Source organism: Arachis stenosperma, chromosome 6, assembly GCF_014773155.1.
Source record: "Arachis stenosperma cultivar V10309 chromosome 6, arast.V10309.gnm1.PFL2, whole genome shotgun sequence".
Taxonomy (NCBI): Eukaryota; Viridiplantae; Streptophyta; class Magnoliopsida; order Fabales; family Fabaceae; genus Arachis; species Arachis stenosperma.
The window spans coordinates 116423293-116447137 of record NC_080382.1 but is presented as its reverse complement, the minus strand read 5'-3'; the positions used below and the strand labels follow the sequence as shown (position 1 = coordinate 116447137).

At 40.3% G+C, this 23845-nt stretch overlaps 1 non-coding gene across 1 annotated transcript; it reads right to left on the bottom strand.

The window, feature by feature from the left end:
* Window positions 1–23414: 23414 nt before the first annotated feature.
* On the bottom strand, window positions 23415–23522 carry LOC130938426 (small nucleolar RNA R71). Its single transcript, XR_009069592.1, has one exon. It is a non-coding gene; the product is annotated as a small nucleolar RNA R71 (small nucleolar RNA).
* Window positions 23523–23845: the final 323 nt, after the last annotated feature.

The following is a 23845-nucleotide window of genomic DNA, read 5'->3' as shown; positions in this document are numbered from 1 at the left end:
TGAATAGGTTGAGATGGATTGCATTATTATGTATGTGGTTATTGATTTTGGAGTTTTGATGAGATATGGTATGCAAGATATGTATGCCTTGGTGTATGTTTGATGGTTAGTGAAATGGAGTGTTTTGTATGTTGTTGAAATATGAATGTTGAATGTGTGTTAAGATTGAATTATTGAGTTGTGGATTGGATTGAGAAGTTGGAATATGCTTGATGTGAATGGTTGAGTTTTGATTGGTGTAAGAGGGTGACTTGTGGCACAAAAGGTATGTTATGAAGTATACTGGAACTTGGTGTGGCTTAGGTTTGGTTTTGGTTGGTTTTGAATGAGTTTGTAAGTGAATGTTTTAAAATTGGGAGTTTGAGTTTTGGAGAAAAATGAAAATTTGATGAACTTCAACGAATCATATCTTGAGCTATTGTTTTCGGAATTTAATGGTTTTTTATCAATTTAAAGGTAATTTCATAAGCTTTAAAATGATTTAAATTTTATTGAAATCTAAATTTTGTGGAAGGAGATATGATCGTTGAAAGTTTGGCCTGAAATGTGAATTCAGCAAATGCTGCAGAATTTGTAATTTCTGATTTGTGTGCTCATGCACAGCCCTGTGCGCACGCACACTCTGTAAATTTTACAATCTGTGTGTACGCACAGCCTTGTGCACACGCACACGTTGGGAGTGGCATGCTGGTGGTGGCGCTAGCACACCTTGTGCACGTGCTCAACCTTGAAGATTTTTACTTTCTGTGCATATGCACAGGCCTGTGCGTACGCACACGTTTAAAAATGCTCCTGGCCGTGCGCACGCACACCCCTGTGTGTACGCATGCGACCCAGTCCTTTTCTAAAACTATTGTTTTCAAGTCTTTCACATTCCCAACAAGCTTGTAACCTTCCAAGGTGTTATTTCATACTTATAAACCCCTAATTTCATCCCTTAAATATTAAATTGATATAGGATGCCTAGTGAATGAGAGTAAGCTAGGGGAAGGGTAACCTGTGGAGGAAGAAAGGGGATATTATGATGAGTTATGATTAATGTTAAGAATTATTATAGTTGTCGAGAATTGTTAGTATTGTCAATGATTAATAATTGTTAATGAGAATGTTATTTGTGAAGGAATAAGGAGAATTATATGTTAGAATAGCCTATGTATACGCGTACGATCGAATGAGATAGAGGTGTCGGGTAAGAGGCAGTGGAAAATAACCACTCACTCCGGGTAAGGGGTGAGAACGTCGGGTAAGAGGCAGTGGTGTTATCCACTTGCTCTGGGTATGATTTGAGAATGAATGAATGAATGGTAACGATAATGAAAGTGTGTTTTTGTATGTGACTCCGGGTAAGATGCAGTGGTGTTATCCACTTGCTTCGGATGAGGCTGCGGGTAAGACGCAAGGGCTGTGTTTTGTTGCCACTTGCTCCGGGCTGAAAATGTAACACTGCCTGGGTAAAAGGCAGGATGAAATTGTTCCCTACTCCGGGTACATGGGTAAGATGCAAGGGTTGAGGCGTTTGACAAACCCCAATTTGAGGGTTTATCTTGTATTGAATTTAGGGTATTTTGATAACCTTTTGTCACATTTAGCCTATGAATTGGCATGGTTTTGTAATCTCTCCCGTATTTGTGCCTAAGTGTAAAAACATGTTTTTTAAGCCTTATTTTGATGAATTCTAGTTTCTCTTTGATTCCATAAGATGCCTTGATATGTTTGCTAGTAATTTCAGGATTGGAATAGGCTAGGCATGGATCAAAGGAAGCAAGGAAGGAAGCATGCAAGTGGAAAGAAGCATAAAAAGTCAAAGAAGCAAAGTCAGCCATGTACGCGCACGCGCACAAGGCGCTCGCGCGCACATTGCAAACTAAACACAACATACATGTGACCAAACTAACAATTAAGTTGTACAAACAAATTTGTATGAAAAATCTACCTACAATGGCACTCAAGTCACTTATTAAGCAAATTCAAAAGAGAGTGGAAAGAGTTTACCATGGTGGGGTGTCTCCCACCTAGCACTTTTAGTTTAGGTCCTTAAGTTGGACATTTTGAGATGCTTGTTGTCATGGTGGCTTATGTTTGTACTCATCCTTGAATCTCCAGGGATCTTTGCTTCTCAATTGGTTGACAGAATTTCCAACCATCTTCATCAAGCTTGGGCAAAGTTCTACCCAGGATACGAGTCCCCATATTTGGTCTTCACACAGCGAACCGGGATCCCATATCTTATCTTCACATCCGTCCATTGGTTTAGTTTCAAGATTTTGGCGGATGGGTGGTTGACATAAGGGTGATTGACATATAGAATTCTCTTTATTCCACCAATGCTTCCTTCTAGACCCATACAAAGTAAATCTTGTCCCAACATCATCCCTATACTTTGAAGCTATGACCTTGATAAGTTTAACACCGACTTTCCAACCACTACACAACTCATTCTTACTTGTGATTCCACAAAGAGTTCGAAGTTGACCATCATTTTCAATTAAACCATATTCAAGTGAGAAAGTAAAGTTTAGGGATAGAAATTTGACCCACTTGAATGTTGTGTTGGATGGTAACTTGGGAAGAGAAGCTTTCCCACACTTAGACAATGCTAGGTCCCCTTCTTTGGGCTCTTCTTTAGTTGTTTCCACCTCTTCACAAGCTTTTTCAGTTTCAACCTCTTCCCCTTTTTCTCTTGGCTTGGTGTTGTCTTCAAGAACTTCATTTTGCCCAATAAGAGGTGATTCAATCTTGGATAGGAATTCATTGATGAATGAATTCATCTCTTGATCAACCTCTTCATATTCTTCAATTTCAATATACACCACGCCATTTTCATCTTCCTTGGGAGGTTGTGCACACTCTTGTATAATTTTAACTCCATGTCCAATGGGAGAGGATTCCATTGTAGAGAGAAATTCGTCCATAATTGAATCCATCTTTTGATAAGCAACTTCCAAGTCTCCAACGATGATATGCCTTGGAGGTTGCGCACCCTCCTCAAAATCAATTTCAAGCTTCTTGGAAGAGTGCTCCATGATGCTACATTCCTTTGGACTTCCAACATTTTCGAAATCTTCAACCACTTCTTCCTTTTCTTCAATAACCATAGGCTCCTCCAATTGCTCTAATACAAAATTTGACTCCTCCTTCTTCACCGGATTTTCCAATTTCTCCTTCATGCTTTGCTCTTCCTTTGACTTTTCACATGTGGTCACGGAAGTACCTTGAATATTCAAGCATTGGTGGGCTAAAGTGTGCACCACCTTGGTCAAATTGGTCACAAACTCAAGTGTATCCCGCTTCATGGCTTCTTGTCCTTGAAGTAACAAAGTGAGAGAATCGTCTATTGGGGCTAGTGGTGGGTAGGAAGGTTCATCATTTTGGAGAGAGGGTTCATAATAGGAAGGTGGTTCTTCTTGGTAAGGTTGTGGAGATTGTGTGTATTGAGGTGGTTCTTGGTAGTAATCTTGATAGGATTATGGTGGTTCTAAGAGTTCTTGCTCATAATGGTCATAAAAATATGGTATGGATGATTGGTCATATGATGGATAGGGATCATAGGAAGATGCTTGGTATGGAAAGGCTTGTGAGTATGGTTGAGGTTCATGTTGAGGATATGGTTCATAGGCATATGGTGGCGGTGCTTGGAAGTCACAAGGTGATTCACTATAGCCATTGGATTGATATGCATCATAGAATGGCTCTTCTTCATAATGCATTGGTGGAGGTTGTTGCCATGAGGATTGATCATATGCATACGGCTCCTTCCACCTTTTATTGTCCCATCCTTGATGCATCTCTTCATTGAAGCTCTCATCACCTACAACATAATTAAAACCAAGCTCATAGCCAAAGTGAGAATTCATGGTGGAAAAGCAAAAATAAAACTAACAAAATCTAGTAAACAAGCAAAAGACAAGCTATTTACAATATTCACATATGTACAATAACCAATAACATAACACCATTGCAAATCCCCGGCAACGGCGCCATTTTGATGATTAGATTTTTGACGGTTTAGAATTTCACTAATGAAATCTCGTTGTAAAGTATAGTTTCTAAACCAAACAATAATCCTTTCATACAAAAAGTTGTTTGTCACTAGTACAAACCCCTAAAATTTATAAACCGAAGTATTTAGACCTCGGGTCGTTCTCCCTAGGAATTGTAATGAAGTGTCTTGTTATTGGTTATGAGTTATTTTGGGGTTTTGGATAAGAGGCATGAAAGTAAATGGTAATGAAAATAAACTAACAACTAACAAAGCTCTTGGCAAGATGTGAGAACTAGAAATCCTATCCTAGTTACCTTTCTCAATTGTGATGAGAATTGTTTATTGCTACCACTTAGTTAACCTCTACCTATGGAGGGAAATCAAGGGGATGAATCAATGTGATTCCTCAAGTCCTAATCAACTCCTAAAGGAAAGACTAGCTTTAGAGGCATTCAAATCAATTAACAACTTCTAATTATCAACCAACAAAAGAATTAGATAACTCAAGAGTCACTAATTACTCTACCTAGGCCAAGAGGAACAAAACCTACACTAAAATCTAAACAAGCATTTTATCAAACACTTGGTAGGCATAAAAGGAAAACATAGTAAATCAACAACAAGAACAAAATCAAGCAACAAGTATTGAAAGGAATTAACAACACAAATCAAAAGGAACACAATTATTATGATTTACCTTTATTGAATTGAAAGGAGAAAGGAAGGAACAAAAGTGGATCTACAACAAAGTCTAAGAACAACATAAAGGAAATTACAACAAAAGAATAGAAGAAGATGAATGTAACAACAAGGGATTAAGAGGATAGAAGTAGAAGAAAGCAAAGATTAAAACCTAGATCTAAGAACTAAACCTAATCCTAATTCTAGAGAGAAGGGAGAGCTTCTCTCTCTGAAACTCTAAACTAATCCTAAGTCTATTCTAATTGAATAATTGTATTGTATGCCTTCCCCTTAATCCTTCATCCTTATATTCCTTTCCCTTGGTCATTGGCGCCAAAAATGGGTTCAGAAACCCTCTCAAATCGCCAGGCACGTGTTGCATTAATGAGGTCATGTGCCGTCATCGACGCGTGCGCGTACGGTGCGCGTGCGCGTCCCAGGCTTGTTTTGCAATGTGCGCGCGAGCGCCTTGTGCGCGTGCGCGTACATGGCTGACTTTGCTTCTTTGACTTTTTATGCTTCTCCCCACTTGCATGCTTCCTTCCTTGCTTCCTTTGATCCATGCCTAGCCTATTCCAATCCTGAAATTACTAGCAAACATATCAAGGCATCTTATGGAATCAAAGAGAAACTAGAATTCATCAAAATAAGGCTTAAAAAACATGTTTTTACACTTAGGCACAAATACGGGAGAGATTATAAAACCATGCCAATTCATAGGCTAAATGTGACAAAAGGTTATCAAAATACCCTAAATTCAATACAAGATAAACCCTCAAATTGGGGTTTGTCAACCTCCCCACACTTAAACCTTAGCATGTCCTCATGCTAAATTAAGAAGGAACTAAGGGTTATGACATTTATTGAATGCAACTAAACTATATGAGTCCTATCTAAATGCAACTACCTAAGGTAAATGCAAATGCTTAGTTCAAACATATCAAATTGCCAAGAGAGCATGTGTAAGCATAAGAGCCAGGCAATAAGAATTAAGTCCAAACCACAATTGTATTGAATCATTAAAAAGAGTTCAAACTTGCAAGAATATAGATAATATGGGTGAACACATGTGATTGAACTTTTGAACCCTCACCGGATGTGTATCCGCTCTATTCACTCAAGTGTTTAAGGGTTAATTCACTCAATTCCCTTCCAATCATGTTTTCCAAAATTTGATTTTCTTCTAACAATCAACACTTATTCAATGCATGCATACATTCATCATGAGGTCTTTCATTTAGGTTGTAATGGGGTTAGGGTCAAGGTAGGGTCATTTATGGTTAAGTGGACTAGGATTTGAATCTTTGATCAATATAGACTTTCCCACCTAACCTATTTAATGACCTATACAAATTCAAGCTATTCTAACTACCCATTCTTCACTTTTTCTTACATACTCATGCATTCTTATTTGATTCATAACACCTATGCATTGATTCCCTTCTTATTGGCTTCACTTTGGGGCATTTTGTCCCCTCTTTATTATTTTTTTCTTTCTTTTTCTATATACAATTTTTCTTTTCTCTTTTTTTTTCTTTTTATTTTTCTCTTTTTTTTTTCTTCAAACTATATACAAGAACATCAATGCATAAGGTCTATATATTTAATCATTACATGAGTATGTACCCAATTCCTAAACATGAAAGTGTACTACCCTTTTTATCCCATCCAATGTTCCCAAGCCTCACCAACCTTGAATAATAAACACTCTCACTAGCCTAGGCTAATCAAAGATCCAAACAAGAACTTTCATTGGTTTTCCGCCTTGGGCTTGTAATGTGCTAAAATGAGAATAAGTTGGTTAATTGTAGGCTCAAAATTGGCTAACAATGGAGAGTGAAAGGTTGGCTATTTGGGTAAGTGGGTTAATGAAATAATGGCCTCAATCATACAATTGCATGGATACAAGAAATAAATGGACATATAGAATCAAGCAAATCAAGGATCATAATCATAGAAAGATAGCAATTTCACACAAGAATGGAAAATAAGTGGTTATAAAATGTAACCACATCAATAGGCTCAAGTCTCACAAGCTTGTGTTCTCAATTCAATACATGATTCACAAAGTATGAAATTCAAGCAAGTTTCACCAAAAATTTTCTTTCAATCAATTGGGTTAATGCCCTCATATTTAAAATTCTTGAGAAGTCTCAACGTTTGACTAAGCATTGTTGTGATTGAAAAATTCAAAAATTTTCTTAGTTCACCCTTTTCTTTTTCACTAAAAATCAATTTCTTATGCAAAAAGGGTAACTAAGTATTTGCAATTCAAAGTATGATTTCTAATCACAATCACAACTAAAATTAAAGATAAGTAAAAATGCATAAAGAAAAATCCAACTAAAAGTATGAAAGCTATCATCTAAGAATATCCAAAAATATCCAAAAGCATCAAAATATCTAAAATCCAAAATAAGCAATAAAAGTATCCAAAGTAAACTAGAAATGCATCAAAATATATACAAAGATGTGCAAAATAAGATAACTAGGCCGAAAAGTTCACCGGTTCCCAAATAATGCTACCGGTGCCCTCCCCACACTTAAAATCAAGCATCGTCCTCGATGCTAAACCGGAGGATCAGTGGGAGGTACAACGATAGGCTCTAGTTGTGGCTGTGGGACCGGCTCCTCATGAGTCTGCGGTGGCTCTGTAGTGTCAGGGGCATCCTGCTGAACCGGTGCCTTCGCATCCTCCTCCTGATGATCCTGCTCATCGGAGGGCGGAGAATCGGGAAGCGGAGGTAGCTCAGCACCCAAAGAAATAAGTGCCTGGTCCATCCGATCTAAACGGCGTCTGACGTGGAGTCTCTCTCACTCTAGGAATCGGAATAGGCGCTGGACCAGTATGTAAGTAGGCTCAGGTGCTGCAGGGGGAACAGTAGAAGAAGATGGAGCTGCTGTAGTGGAAGAAGATGGGGCTGCTGTAGGGGCTGATGGTGAAGGTGTCCCCACTACTGCTCTGGCCCTAGAACGGCGTCTAGCAGGGGGCCTCTCGTGCACCCAACCACCCCAGGGAATGGTAATCTCTCTGTCATCTGCATCAGGTGGTGGTGGTCGCACATTATCATCTAGCCATGGGACCTCAACTAGGGCCGCCATACTCGTGACCAAGGTAGGAAATGGGAGTAGGCCACGAATATGCGCCCGCCACATGCACTGTCGGATAAGCCTAGGAAAGGAGACATCCTTCCCCTCCATCACACACCCGATCAACAGAAGCATCTCCATGGGGATCTCAGAGAAGTGTGTGGTAGGCAGGACGTAGTGAGCGAAGATCATCTGCCAAGTCCTGGCCTCCCTAGTCAAATGAGCAAACAACATCCCCTTAGGCTTGGTGTTCGTCGCATCCATGACCCAACTAGCATCTGGTATCCCAATCACGCGCCTAAGCGCCTCATAATCAAAGGTCATGGTATGGATAGCCAACTCGACCTGCTGATGGGCACACATGTCATCAGGAATGTGTCGGCACTGTAATGCCTCCCCAATAGCAGTCTCAGTGATCATAATCTCCCTACCCCGCACCTGAACTGAATCCAAGGTAGGACGGAAGAAGTTGCAGTAAAATTCCTTCACCCAAGATATATTGATATCCCCCAAATCTCGGTCAACAAAGTCGATACCCAACTCAAGGATCCGACCAGTAATGGATCGTCTCACATCATTAGGTAGGAGCAACTTCTTCTCAGTATTCAGCTTTGTTGTTCGATATCTGGAAAATCGAAGCTCACAGTAGAGATTGGGAAATTTGGATGGATCGGTAGAAGGTAACTGCTGATTTTCCTTTTCCTCATCATTTAATGGATTCTTAGCATAATGCTTATAGATGGAGGGAATAGCTGGTGTAGAGAGTTTTCTTTTCTTAGAGGCAGTGGCTATGGCCTTTCCTTTATCTGACATCCTGAAAATTATGATTGAATATGAGCGATAAAACACTTAGCATGTAACAAAGAAGGCATATTCAGAATATCAAATGACTAATAAACAATCATGATGTGAACTGAATTTGAAAAGAGTTGGTAAACAAGTAAGCATAAGTGAACAAATAAACAAAAATGCAATGTTCACTAAGGTTAACCACTCGTATTCAATAAGCAACAATATCATCATACTTTTGAAAGAATGGTTAGAGAGGGTTAAATGTGAGTAAAGGTTAATTGGTTAGAGAAATTAGGCATTAGTGGTATGATGATATGTAGGCTCAAATAAAAGAGAAGTTCTGGTTCATGTTCACCATGATTGGGGCAGAACCGGGAAGTCAAAAGGAACGGGAATTAGCCCAATTTACAATAGAGATTAAGATGAAAACAGATTTCTTGAAAATTGGGCAGCATTCCGGCTTAAAACTGGACGTTCCCGGATAGCAAAACAGCACATATAGCATGCTTAAAACATCAATTGAGCACAGCAGTGGTTGCATGACATTCAGGCAACAAGAAGTGCATAAAAACAGTCCAAAATCAGCATACAACATCCAAATAAGCAGACAGCAAATTATGCACGAACAGAGCACTTATCAGGCCTAGAATCCTCTATCCAATCCTAGCTACCTAACAGCAAGTATATCTATTTAACCTAACATACAAAATTTGAATTCAACTAACTAACATGCAATTACAGTAACTAACATAAATGAACAATAAAAAAGGAAAACAGAAAAAAATAACAGAAATGGAGCAGGAACCTGGGAGCATAGAAGAAAGAGAGACGGAGGTGGAGAATAGGGCAGGGAAGATCGCCGCCGCGGAAGGTGGTGAACACGGCGGAGCAGCGGCGGGCGGCGACGGGAAAGACTGAGGGACGGGAAGCTGGCAGTGGTGATAGAAGGAAAGTGATGGGAGAGTGTGAGATGGGAGATGAGAGCGTCGTCGGTGGTGAGGGTGGGACGGCGGCGGAGCAGAGGCGGCTGCGACGCTGCTGCCGCGGCTATTATGTGGGAAGAAGGTCGGAGAGCAGGGTGAGTGGGCGAGAGAGGGAGAACGAGGAAGGTTGATGGTGAGAGAAGGGACGGCCGCGGTGATGGTGGCTGCCGGCGGTTATGGCAGAAGAGAAGAGGAAGAAGAAAATGGAGGTTAGGGAAAGGGGTGCACGACTGCGCAGTGTGCTTCGCGTGCTAAGGTTATCCCACTTTTTGAATCGACGCGCGCGCGCACCTTGCGCGTCCGCGTCCAGTGAGAAAACTTGGGACCTACGCGTGCGCGTATAACGCGCTTAAGCGTGGGTGAGCAAAATAGGCAAGGACGCGTGCGCGTACAGTGCGCGCACGCGTGCATGGGGTTGGGCTAAGGGCTTAGAGTTGGCCCAAGTTAGGCCTAACTCTCGGGAAAATGGCCTGGAGGTTGCGCTACCAGGCCTGCGCGCACGCGGCAGGTACGCGTCCGCGTGGGTTGAGGAAAATGGAGATTCATGCGCGAGCGTGCAGGGCGCTTTAGCGTGAGTTGGCAGGTTAGGCAAAGGCTCGTGCGCGTACAGTGCGCGCACGCGTACACGAGATTGGGCCTGAGGCTTAGAGCGGGCTTGAGGCACGCCCAACTCTCGGGTCAGAAGCCTAGAGTGGTGGCAGCACAAAAGGACGCGCGCGCGGCAAGTGCACGTCCGCGTGAATTGACGATTTGTGACAAAATGAGCGCGCACGCGGCAAGTGCGCGTCCGCGCGAAGCGAGTTGGGCCGGAGACTTAAAGGTGGCCCAGAACTGGCTCAACTCTCTGGGGCTTAGCTCAAAAACTTGCATCAACGAATCGACGCGAACGCGGTAGGTACGCGTCCGCGCAAACTTCCATGTTCGCATAATTGGCGCGCACGCACGTAGTGCGCGTCAGCGTGGATCAAGTTGGGCTCAGGGCATAATGTTTGCCCAAGAGAGGCCCAACTCTCGGGTGCGTGGGCGATGTTGCATCCGCAAAGGGACGCGTGCGCGCACATGGTGCGCGCGCGTCCACCCCCCCTTTTTTTTTAACAGAAAGATTTTGCTCCCCATACTGTTCACAACTCCTTATTCAATCAACCATCACACAATTCACAAAAATGCAATTTGATGTTATTCAGCGTTGTCCCACATGCTCCGTGTTTGGTGTTTTGTCTAATGGTTAGCTACCAGGACATGTCGGGTTGGCTTTGCAACCAACGGATGAGACTCATCACCCACTAGGATAGGCATGCATCATATGCATTATATGTGATTTGTTGGATTGCCTAAGTGATTTCATCATTACTTGCTAATTGTCTATTTGCCTTATCTGCTTCTTACTTGTGCATTCTTTGCTTGATATACTTGTGTTTGCTTTTCCATTACTGTTGGCAGTTTGGAGGATTGTAGGATTTGGAAAGGGAATATATAGTTAGACCGAAGATCCTTAAGTTAGTCGTCTATTTACATTTGTTATGGTTTAGTTATGTTTATGCACTTTGATTATAATTTGGAAGTTCTAAGATTGCCTTCGGCTTTCCCAAGACATTACATGTTAGATATTTGGGCACTGTTACCATACTGAGAACCTTCGGTTCTCATCCATACGAATTTTGTGGTTTTCAGATGCAGGACGTGAGGCCCCTCACTGATTCATGCTGGAGATTTCCTTTTAGCGGAGATCCTTAGTCTTTTGGGTTTTATTTTGATCATGTGTAATTGTTAGATGTTTATATTCTCCACTGTGTGTATACAAATCCTGTTTCTCTAAAATAACCTCTAAAATGGAGTAATACAATTATATATATATATATATATATATATATATATATATATATATATATATATATATATATATATATACTTGTGTTTGCTTTTCCATTACTGTTGGCAGTTTGGAGGATTGTAGGATTTGGAAAGGGAATATATAGTTAGACCGAAGATCCTTAAGTTAGTCATCTATATATATAATTGTATTACTCCATTTTAGAGGTTATTTTAGAGAAACATGATTTGTATGTTGTCTTTTGGGATTTTCTTACTATATATGTATGTATACTGTATGCTCGGACCGGTTATCTTCACAAACCGAGTCCTGAGCCTTGATATATGTATTGTTGGCACTCTTCTATATGGCTTTTCAGGTTAGATTATCTTATATCAGCGTCGTTTACGTTATCGATCGGAGTGTTGCGCTTTTGATTTATCGGTTTTGATTTACGCACTTTTCTTCAAAGGCTCCTAGTTATAAACCTTTTTGCAATACTACACGTACTATATTTATCTTTAGAAGTCGTAATACCTCACCACCTCTGTCTTATGACTTAAGCATAAGACTCTGTGCGGTGGGGTGTTACATTATGTTATCAGAGCAGTTCGTTCCTGTAGAGCCTGAGAGACGGACTAACTATGCTTTTGTGCATTCTCTGTGTCTGTGTTTATGTGCTATTTAGGATATCTGCCTGATATATATATATCATAATGCTCATAAGTACGTATTTGGAACTTTGAAGCACTAGACTTGCGATATTGAGACTGATCACCTTGATATCACTTGTTAGGTGTTAACAGGGACCAGATGACGACTCGTGGATGCGATCACGGTCGAGGGAGAGATAGGGCTAGTAATACGGAACCTGAGAATAATCCCGCGGACTTTATGACTGTCCTGGAGAACATGGCTACTGCTATGCAGGCTACGGCTACGGCATTGGGGAATCAAGCCAGTAATGGGAATGGTGGTAGTAGAGAGAAGGGGCCAATGACTTTAGCAACCTTCTTGAAGGTGAACCTGCCCAACTTTAGAGAAGCGACAAACCACACAGAGGCATATAACTGGTTTCAGGCGATGGAACGGCCTTTACATGCACAACAAGTCCCTGAAAATCAACATGTTGAATTTGCAACCTACCAGTTAACAGGTGAAGCCCAACATTGGTGGCAAGGTACACGACACTTGCTGCAGCAAGACGAGAATGCAATACCTTGGAATGTCTTTCAGTTAGAATTCTACAAAAAGTACTTCCCCAATTCGGTCAGCACAGCTAAGGAGCTTGAATTGTTACAATTGAAGTAAGGTCAAATGTCTGTAGCCGAATATACAAACAAGTTTGAGGAATTATGTCGATTTTCCAAGATTTGTCAGGGTGCTCCGGAAGACTTTAAGGAATGGAAGTGCATCAAACATGAAGGAAGACTCCGGAGTAACATACTGAGTTTAGTGGGCCCGATGGAGATCAGGGTTTTCTCAGACCTGGTAAACAAGAGTAGGGTGGTGGAAGAATGTTTAAAGAAGGCTGCCATGGAAAGGAATGGTGGCCGATAATTTCCCCGAAGGGAACATAATCAGAACTTCGCACCAAGGGGCCAAGAATTCAAGAGAAAAGGAAAATGGTCAGTAGCTTCTTCAGATGATTCAAGTTTTCAGAAATACAGAAGCTATCACCCAAATAGGCCGTGTTGTTTCAGTTCGGGTTTATGCTATAAGTGCAGTCGTCCTGGGCATATGTCCTGAAACTGTCCACAAGGGAGGACTTAGGGTGCCAGTTGGTCACCACGAGGTAGAGGTAATCGCGAAATTGCTAATGTAATTTCAATTATGATATACAATGCTTTGATATCGCGTTTATTTGCACTTGAGAATATGAGTGACAAGTTAGGATTTAAGGTAGTTAACTTGGAACCAACGTAAGATTGCTACGTGAGGTAGTGACACCAAATGACAAATTCTTGAAGACAAACGAATCAGAGTGGTACAGTGGAAGCGGGTAGGACTATATATTATAGGGGATCGAAAGTATTGAGGACTGTGCGGGGTTATTGTTTGAAAGCAAGGACAGTGAACTGCGAGGATGAGGAATGGAACAGATTCAACCTTTAGTTGTTAATCGTTCGAGAGGCGAGTAAAGATGAAACCAAATCGCTATCGCGAGAGAGTTTCCGAGACAATCCTGAAAGTATACGAGAACCCCCCATCTCGGAGAGAAAGCAAGCTTTGCGATAGGCTTAGTGCAGGAAGCCGGATCAGTCTTGATTGTACCACGATGAAAGACACCATTATAATTGGTAGAACCTAGGATCGAGCTGAAAGGAGTATTAGAAGAGAAAACTGTCCGACTAAGTGTCTTCCTGGGAGGAGCGCTGGTCATGCCAGTGAAGGAGGAAGAGAACAGCAAAAGGTTCATGTGGAGGGGAGTGTGCCAATAGAGTCTGCGCGAACCGATCTAATCTTCTTTTGAAACCTGCATTGAAACTTTATCTGGACTCCTTCTTAAATGACTTGAGCATCTTTTAAGTTTTACCCTTTTTCGCACACGAATCTTCTGTCTTCCAAAATGAGCTTGAACCTGTCTTGGTATGGCCACGTAATCCTTGAATCCTGGAAACTCGCGGTGAGTAGAGTCGCTCTCATTTGCAAATCATATACTTCAATATCAGCTGGGACTCTTTTTGATCCTATACACTCTGCTCCTTCTATCAAAGGTTCTTCATTTGAGCTCTTATCTTAAGATGTACCTTGATTCCTCTTCTTATGCATTTCATTATTTTGGTATAGCTCTGTTTGATCACATGCAAGATTTTCTTTTGATTTCTTGTAAACACCCTCCGCGTTGCTCGTTCGTCAATCTGAACCTAACACCCTTTTGGAAATTAACTCACCCCGAACTTTTCATCACGTACAACTCCTAGATGAACCCATTAAAGCAATAATTCCCTATAGCAAGACTTTCTAGCATGAAAAATACACCTGTGGCACTACGAAGAATATTGGAGCCTTAATTCTTGACAACCATATTACCTACGGTTAAGTTAGCACTTTAAGATGTATCGTTTGTTGGACGCCTAGATACGACGAAGGTTTCCAGACCTTGAAAGGAGACAAACATCAGTGCCAGTATTCATGAGGCCCAGATTTAAATAAACTACATGAAATGATTGATATGCCTTACAAAAAGGGGATTCAGGATGCGTGCAAACACGACCTCGGGAAGCGGCGGCAGACACCTAAGCAGGAAAATCTCTGGGTATTGCTTGTATGACCAAGGAGGATAAGGAGCTATCGAGGATATTGAAGTCCATTAAACAAGAAAATCAAGGAGAGATGGAGGAAGACAAGAGAGCAATTTGGAGGAATGAAGGGACGAAATTGAAGGTATATGAAGAGGTTAATGTGCCTAACGTCAAAAGTTGACATGTTAGGAAATAGAAAGTAACCAATAGAAACCATTCGAAATGCTGCAATCATTGAAGGTTCTACACTTAAGGTGAGAACGGATAGCCATTGACTTTGGAATAGATTGCCGAGGTCTAGGACAGAGAGTAAGGTTGTTAGATGATCGTGGGATAAGTAACCAAATCCATTCCGTCCATTGGAGTAAACTAATTATCAAAAATATTGACGAGACTATACGTCAAGGAGAAGGTGGAATTTCATGGTGTGCTAGACGTCTTTGTATTAAAATGGAACCAGAGGTATAAAATACCTTATTTCCTTAGTATTGATAGTAGAGACAATGAAAAAGCCAACAAAAGAGTCATACAGACCTAAGGAGCAAATCCCTCAAGTTTGAGGAAGGGATATTGATGTATCAAGTATGAGGTCAGTGGTGCACGAAATTGTGATCTCAATGGCGCCAATAACTTGGTACAAACAATTGTAATCTCACTCTTTTTCATAACTTCGCACAACTAACCAGCAAGTGCATTGGGTCGTCCAAGTAATAAACCTTACGTGAGTAAGGGTCGATCCCACGAAGATTGTCGGCTTGAAGCAAGCTATGGTCATCCTGTAAATCTTAGTCAGGCAGATTCAAATGGTTATAAAGTTTTGATAATTTAAAAGATAAATAAGCATAAAATAAAGATAGAGATACTTATGTAAATCATTGGTGGGAATTTCAGATAAGTGTATGGAGATGCTTTATCCCTTTTGAATCTCTTCTTTCCTACTGCCTTCATCCAATCCTTCACACTCCTTTCCATGGCAAGCTGTATGTTGGGTATCACCATTGTCAATGACTACTTCCCATCCTCTCAGTGAAAATGGTTCTCTACGGTTTCTGTACGGCTAATCAACTGTCGAATTTCTCATCTCGGATGAAAAATACCATGCACAGATATCGTATGGCTAATCAGCTGTTGGTTCCTGATCATGTAGGAATAGGATTTACTCTCCTTTTGCGTCTATCACCACGCCCTACAGTCGCGAGTTTGAAGCTCGTCACAGTCATCCCATCCCAAATCCTACTCGGAATACCACAGACAAGGTTTAGACTTCCGGATCTCAAGAATGCTGCCAATGGATTCTAGCCTATATCACGAAGATTCTAAACTCAGATTCAGATGCCTCGTTGTTAGAGGGGAGTCGATGTGAATCGTTGATTAGAAACCCAAGAGATATACATTCAAGCTTGTTTGCATGTAGAATGGAAGCGGTTGTCAATCACGCGTTCATGAGTGAGAATGATGATGAGTGTCACATAATCATCACATTCATCATGTTCTTTTGTGCGAATGAATATCTTAGAATAAGAATAAGCATGAATTGAATAGAAGAACAATAGTACTTTGCATTAATACTCGAGGAACAGCAGAGCTCCACACCTTAATCTATGGTGTGTAGAAACTCCACCATTGAAAATACATAAGTGATAATGGTGTTCATTGGCTTCAGCCCCAGAGGGGGAACCAGAATAACCAAGACATCTAATACAATGAGAAAAAGTTATATTTATACTAAACTAGTTACTAGGGTTACAGAAATAAGTAAATGATGCAGAAATCCACTTCCGGACCCACTTGGTGTGTGCTTGGGCTGAGAATTGAAGTTTTCACATGTAGAGGTCTTTCTTGGAGTTAAACGCTAGTTTGTAACTTGTTTCTGGCATTTGATTCTAGCTTGCAACTTGTTTCTGGCGTTTAACGCCAGAATAGGGCAGAAAGCTGGCGTTAAACGCCAGTTTGCGTCATCTAAACTCGAGCAAAGTATAGACTATTATATATTGCTGGAAAGCCCTGGATGTCTACTTTCTAACGCAATTAAGAGCGTGCCATTTGGGTTTTTGTAACTCCAAAAATTCCGTTTCTAGTGCAGAGAGGTCAGAATCCAATTGCATCAGCAGTCCTTTTTCAGCCTTTGAATCAGATTTTTGCTCAGGTCCCTCAATTTCAGCCAGAAAATACCTAAAATCATAGAAAAATACATAAACTCATAGTAAAGTCCAGAAATGTGAATTTCACTTAAAAACTAATAAAAATATACTAAAAAGTAGCTAAATCATACTAAAAACTATCTAAAAACAATACCAAAAAGCGTATAAATTATCCGCTCATCACAACACCAGACTTAAATTGTTGCTTGTCCCCAAGTAACTAAAAATAAAATAGGATAAAAAGAAGAGAATATACAACAAATCCCACAATATCAATGAAACTTAGCCCCAATTAGATGAGCGGGGCTAGTAGCTTTTTGCTTCTGAACAGTTTTGGCATCTCACTTTATCCTTTGAAATTCAGAATGATTGGCATCTATAGGAACTCAGAATTTTGGATAGTGTTATTGACTCTCCTAGTTTAGTATGTTGATTCTTGAACACATCTACTTTATGAGTCTTGGCCGTGGCCCTAAGCACTTTGTTTTTTAGTATTACCACCGGATACATAAATGTCACAGACACATAATTTGGTGAATCTTTTCAGATTGTGACTTAGCTTTGCTAAAGTCCCCAATTAGAGGTGTCCAGAATTCTTAAGCATACTCTTTTTGCTTTGGATCACGACTTTAACCACTCAATCTCAACCTTTTCACTTGGACCTTCATGACACAAGCACATGGTTAGGGACAACTTGATTTAGCCGCTTAGGCCTGGATTTTATTTCCTTGGGCCCTTCTATCTACTGATGCTCAAAGCCTTGGATCCTTTTTACCCTTGTCTTTTGGTTTAAAGGGCAACTGGCTTTTTCTGCTTGCTTTTTTTTCTTTTTTTCTTTCTCTTTTTTTTCGCCATTTTTTTTCTTTTTTTTTCTCGCAAGCTTTGTTATTCACTGCTTTTTCTTGCTTCAAGAATCAATTTCATGATTTTTCAGATTATCAATAATATTTCTTTTTGTTCATCATTCTTTCAAGAGCCAACAATTTTAACATTCATAAACTTCACTATAAAAAATATGCACTGTTCAAGCATTCATTCAGAAAACAAAAAGTATTGCCACCATATCAAACTAATTAAACTAATTTCAAGATAAAATTTGAAATTCAAGTACTTCTTGTTCTTTTGTAATTATGCACATTTTTCATTTAAGAGAGGTGAAGGATTCATGGAATTATTCATAGCTTTAAGACATAGACATTAGACACTAATGATCATGTAATAAAGACACAAAACATAGCCAAACATAAAGCTCAAAACCGAAAATAGAAAAATAAATAGACAAGGAGATTAAAGAATGAGTCCACCTTAGTGAGGGTGGCGTCTTCCTCTTGAAGAACCAATGGTGCTCTTAAGCTCCTCTGTGTCTATTCCTTGCCTTTGTTGTTCCTCCCTCATAGCTCTTTGATCTTCTCTAATCTCATGGAGAATGATGGAGTGCTCCACCCTTAGTTGGTCCATGTTGTAACTCAAGCCTTCCAAGGAGATGTTGAGTTGTTCCCAATAGTTGTGTGGAGGAAATTGCATCCCTTGAGGCATCTCAGGGATTTCTTGATGAGGATCTTCCTCATGCTCTTGTTGAGGTCCATGAGTGGGCTCTCTTGTTTGCTCCATCCTCTTTTTAGTGATGGGTTTGTCCTCTTCAATGAGGATGTCTCCTTCTATGTCAATCCCAGCCAAATTGCATAAGTGACAAATAAGATGAGGGAAGGCTAACCTTACCAAGGTGGAGGACTTGTCAGCCACCTTGTAGAGTTCTAGAGATATGATCTCATGAACTTCCACTTCCTCCCCAATCATGATACTATGGATCATGATGGCCCGATCCACAGTCACTTCAGATCGGTTGCTAGTAGGAATAATGGAGCGTTGGATGAACTCCAACCATCCTCTAGCCACAGGCTTAAGGTCCGGTCTTCTCAATTGAATCGGATTGCCTCTTGAGTCTCTTTTTCATTGAGCTCCTTCTACACATATGTCCATGAGGACTTGGTCCAACCTTTGATCAAAGTTGACCCTTCTAGTGTAGGGGCGTGCGTTTTCTTGCATTATTGGCAAGTGGAACGCCAACCTTACATTTTCTGGATTGAAATCTAAGTATTTCCCCCGAACCATTGTAAGCCAATTATTTGGATTCGGGTTCATACTTTAATCATAGTTCCTAGTGATCCATTTATTGGCATAGAACTCTTGAACCATTAAGATTCTGACTTATTGAATGGGGTTGGTGAGAACTTCCCAACCTCTTCTTCAGATCTCATGTCGGATCTCCAGATACTCATTTTTCTTGAGCATGAAAGGGACCTCAGAGATCACCTTCTTCTTGGCCACAACTTCATAGAAGTGGTCTTGATGGACCTTTGAGATGAATTTCTCCATCTTCCATGACTCGGAGGTGGAAGCTTTTGCCTTCTCTTTCCTCTTTCTAGAGGTTTTTCTGGCCTTAGGTGCCATAAATAGTTATGAAAAAACAAAAAGCAATGCTTTTACCACACCAAACTTAAAAGGTTTGCTCGTCTTCGAGCAAAAGAAGAAAGAAAGAAGGGGAAGAAGAAGAAAATAGAGGAGATGGAGGGTTATATGTGGTTCGGCCAAGAAGGAGGAAAGGTATTTGTGTTGTGTGAATATGAAGGAGTAGTGAGGGGTTTATATAGGGGTGAGGAGAGGGTTGGGTTTCGGTCATTAGGGTTGGGTTTGGGAGTAAAAAGTGTTTGAATTTTTAAAGTGAGGTAGGTGGAGTTTTTGGGGAAGAGTTATGGAGGTGTTTGGTGAAGAAAATATAGGGAAAAGGATATGATTTGATTGGTGAGTGAGAGAGAGAGAGAGAGAGGTAGGGTAGTGATGAGCGGATAATTTGTACGCTTTTTGGCATTATTTTTAGTATGTTTTTAGTATCTTTTAGTTAGTTTTTAGTATATTTTTATTAGTTTTTAGTTAAAATTCATTTTTCTGGACTTTACTATGAGTTTGTGTGTTTTTCTGTGATTTCAGGTATTTTCTGGCTGAAATTGAGGGATCTGAGCAAAAATCTGATCCAGAGACTAAAAAGGACTGCAGATGCTGTTGGATTCTGACCTCCCTGCACTCGAAGTGGATTTTCTGGAGCTACAGAAACCCAATTGGCGCGCTCTCAACGGCTTTGGAAAGTAGACATCCTGAGCTTTCCAGCAATATATGATAGTCCATACTTTGCCCAAGATTTGATGGCTCAAACCGGCGTTCAAAGTCACCTCAAGAAATTCCAGCGTTAAACGCCGGAACTGGCACCTAAATGGGAGTTAAACGCCCAAACTGGCATAAAAGCTGGCGTTTAACTCCAAGGAGAGTCTCTACACGAAAATGCTTCATTGCTCAGCCCAAGCACACACCAAGTGAGCCCGGAAGTGGATTTTTATGTCATTTACTCATCTTTGTACACCTTAGGCTACTAGTTTTCTATAAGTAGGACCTTTTACTATTGTATTTTAATAGAGGAACTTTGGTAGCTATCTTCGTTTTATGCTATCTTAGATCATTGGGAGGCTGGCCTCATGGCCATGCCTAGACCTTGTTCTTATGTATTTTCAACGGTGGAGTTTCTACACACCATAGATTAAGGTGTGGAGCTCTGCTGTACCTCGAGTATTAATGCAATTACTATTGTTCTTCCATTCAATTCCGCTTGTTCTTGTTCTAAGATATCACTTGTTCTTCAACTTGATGAATGTGATGATCCGTGACACTCATCATCATTCTCACCTATGAACAAGGTGACTGACAACCATTCTTGTTCTACAAGCAATCAAGGCTCTAGTGAATATCTCTTGGATTCTTTAATCGGAGTCTTCGTGGTATAGGCAGGACCTGATGGCGGCATTCAAGAGAATCCGGAAGGTCTAACCTTGTCTGTGGTATTCTGAGTAGAATTCAATGATTGAATGACTGTGACGTGCTTCAAACTCCTAGCAGGCGGGGCGTTAGTGACAGACGCAAAAGTATCAATGGATATTATTCCGGCCTGACCGAGAACCGACAGCTGAATTCCGCTATGCCGTGACAGGGCATATGCCAATCGCTTTCACTGAGAGGATGGGAGGTAGCCACTGACAATGGTGAAACCCTACACGAGCTTGCCATGGAAAGGAGTAAGAAGGATTGGATGAAGACAGTAGGAAAGCAGAGAGACGGAAGGGAAGGCATCTTCATGCGCTTATCTGAAGTTCCTACCAATGAATTACATAAATATCTCTATCTTTACCTTTTATGTTATTTTCGTTCATCACCATCATACATTTGAGTCTGCCTGACTAAGATTTACAAGATGACCATAGCTTGCTTCATAGCAACAATCTCCGTGGGATCGACCCTTACTCACGTAAGGTATTACTTGGACGACCCAGTGCACTTGCTGGTTAGTTGTGCGAAGTTGTGTAATGCCATGGGATTGAACACCAAGTTTTTGGGATTCATGACCGGGGATTATTTGAATATGGACAAAGTAGTGATCACAATTTCGTGCACCAAGTTTTTGGCGCCGTTGCCGGGGATTGTTTGTGTATGGACAACTGACGGTTCATCTTGTTGCTTAGATTAGGTATTTTTTTTTTTCGAAATTCTTGAAGGTGAATCCTAGAGTTTCATGATGATTTGTTGAAATCTGGCTGGCTGAGAAGCCATGTCTAATTTCATTGGACCGAGGTTTCAACTTATCATCACAAGAGCTTGATGATTTTTATCAATCTTGCTTTTGGAGCAGTGATCTGCTAAGGCTTGGCTGGCCTTTGGCCATGTCTAGTGTTTTGGACCGAAGCTTTCTTTGAAAGCTTGGCTGGCTGTGAAGCCATGTCTAATTCCTGGACCGGAGTCTTAGACTAGCATTGCACTGATTCCTGGAATTCTCATTAAGAATTTTGATATCTTTTTCCACTTAATTTTCGAAAAACACAAAAAAAATTTACAAAATCATAAAAACCAAAAAAATATTTGATGTTTCTTGCTTAAGTCTAGTGTCTCATCTTAAGTTTGGTGTCAATTGCATGCATTCATTCATGTGTCTTAAAGGATCTTCAAGTAATTCTTGATGATTTCGTACTCTGATCTTTGAATTCTTTTGGCTTGAGTGTTTATGCGTCTCATATAGTGTCAGTAGTATACAAACTGCTAAGTTTGGTGTCTTGCATGCATTGTTACTTGATTCTTGTTGCATTTTGATTATTAAAAAAAAATCCAAAAATATTTTTAATTTGTGTCTTTTCAAGTCAATAATACAAAGAATTGAAGATTCAGAACATACTGCAGAGGAATTATACAGAAAAAGCTGGGCATTCAAAAATGCCCAGTGAAGAAGACAGACTGGCGTTTAAACGCCAGCCAGGGTACCTGGTTGGGCGTTTAACGCCCAAAAAGGGTGCATTTTGGGCGTTAAACGCCAGAATGTATACCATTCTGGGCGTTTAACGCCAGGATGGTGCTAGGGGGAAGATTTTGTTTTTCAAATCAAATTTTTTTCAAGTTTTCAAAGTTTTTCAAAATCAAATCTTTTTCAAATCATATCTTTTCAATCAAATGTTTTCAAAATCAATTTCTTTTTTTTTCAAAGATACTTACTAACAATTAATGATTTGATTGAACATCTCAATTTTGTTGCCTTTTCTGTTGAGAAAGGTTTAATGTTTGAATCATATCTTTTCTTGTTAGGCAAGTCACTAATTTTCAAAATCAAATCCTTTAAAATTGTTTTCAAAACATATCTTTTAAAATTGTTTTCAAATCATATCTTCTCAATCACATCTCTTTAAAAACTAATCATATCTTCTTAACCTCATCTTTTTCAAAATAGTTTTCAATCAAATCTTTTTTATTTCTAATTTCAAATCCTTTTTCAAAAATCACTTGATTTCTTTCTTACTTTTATTTTCGAAAATCAATTAAGTGTTTTTCAAAATATTTTCAAAATCTTTTTAATTGAATTTTCGAAAATCTTCTTCCTCTCCTCCCACATCCTTCTATTTATGGAGTACTACTCCTTCTTAATGCACAATTCGAACTCTATCTAATTAAGTTCGAATTCTTCTACTTCCTTCTTCTACTTTTCTTTTCCTCTGACACCTCAAGGAATCTCTACACTGTGACATAGAGGATTCCACATTTTCTTTTTCTCTTCTCTTTCATATGAGCAGGAGCAGAGACAAAGGCATTCTTGTTGAAGCTGACCCTGAACCTGAGAGAACCTTGAAGCGAAAGCTAAGAGAAGCCAAAGCACAACTCTCTTTAGAGGACCTGACCGAATTCTTCAAAGAAGAAGAACACATGGCAGCCGAAAACAACAACAATGCCAACAATGCAAGGAAGGTGCTGGGTGACTTTACTGCACCTACTCCCAACTTCTATGGGAGAAGCATCTCTATCCCTGCCATTGGAGCAAACAACTTTGAGCTTAAGCCTCAATTAGTTTCTCTAATGCAACAGAATTGCAAATTCCATGGACTTCCAATGGAAGATCCTCATCAGTTTTTAGCTGAGTTCTTGCAAATCTGTGACACAGTCAAGACTAATGGGGTTGACCCTGAGGTCTACAGACTGATGCTATTCCCTTTTGCTGTAAGAGACAGAGCTAGAATATGGTTGGACTCACAACCTAAAGATAGCCTGGACTCTTGGGAAAAGCTAGTCAATGCCTTCTTGGCAAAGTTCTTTCCACCTCAAAAATGGAGTAAGCTTAGAGTGGAAGTCCAAACCTTCAGACAGAAGGATGGAGAATCCCTCTATGAAGCTTGGGAAAGATACAAACAATTAATCAGAAGATGTCCCTCAGACATGCTTTCTGAATGGAGCATCATAGGTATCTTCTATGATGGTCTCTCTGAACTATCCAAGATGTCTTTGGATAGCTCTGCTGGAGGATCTCTTCATTTGAAGAAGACGCCTACAGAAGCTCAAGAGCTGATTGAAATGGTTGCAAATAACCAATTCATGTACACTTCTGAAAGGAATCCTGTGAACAATGGGACTAGTCAGAAGAAAGGAGTTCTTGAGATTGATACTCTGAATGCCATACTGGCTCAGAACAAGATATTGACTCAACAAGTCAATCTGATTTCTCAAAGTCTGTCTGGAATGCAAAATGCACCTGGCAGTACTAAGGA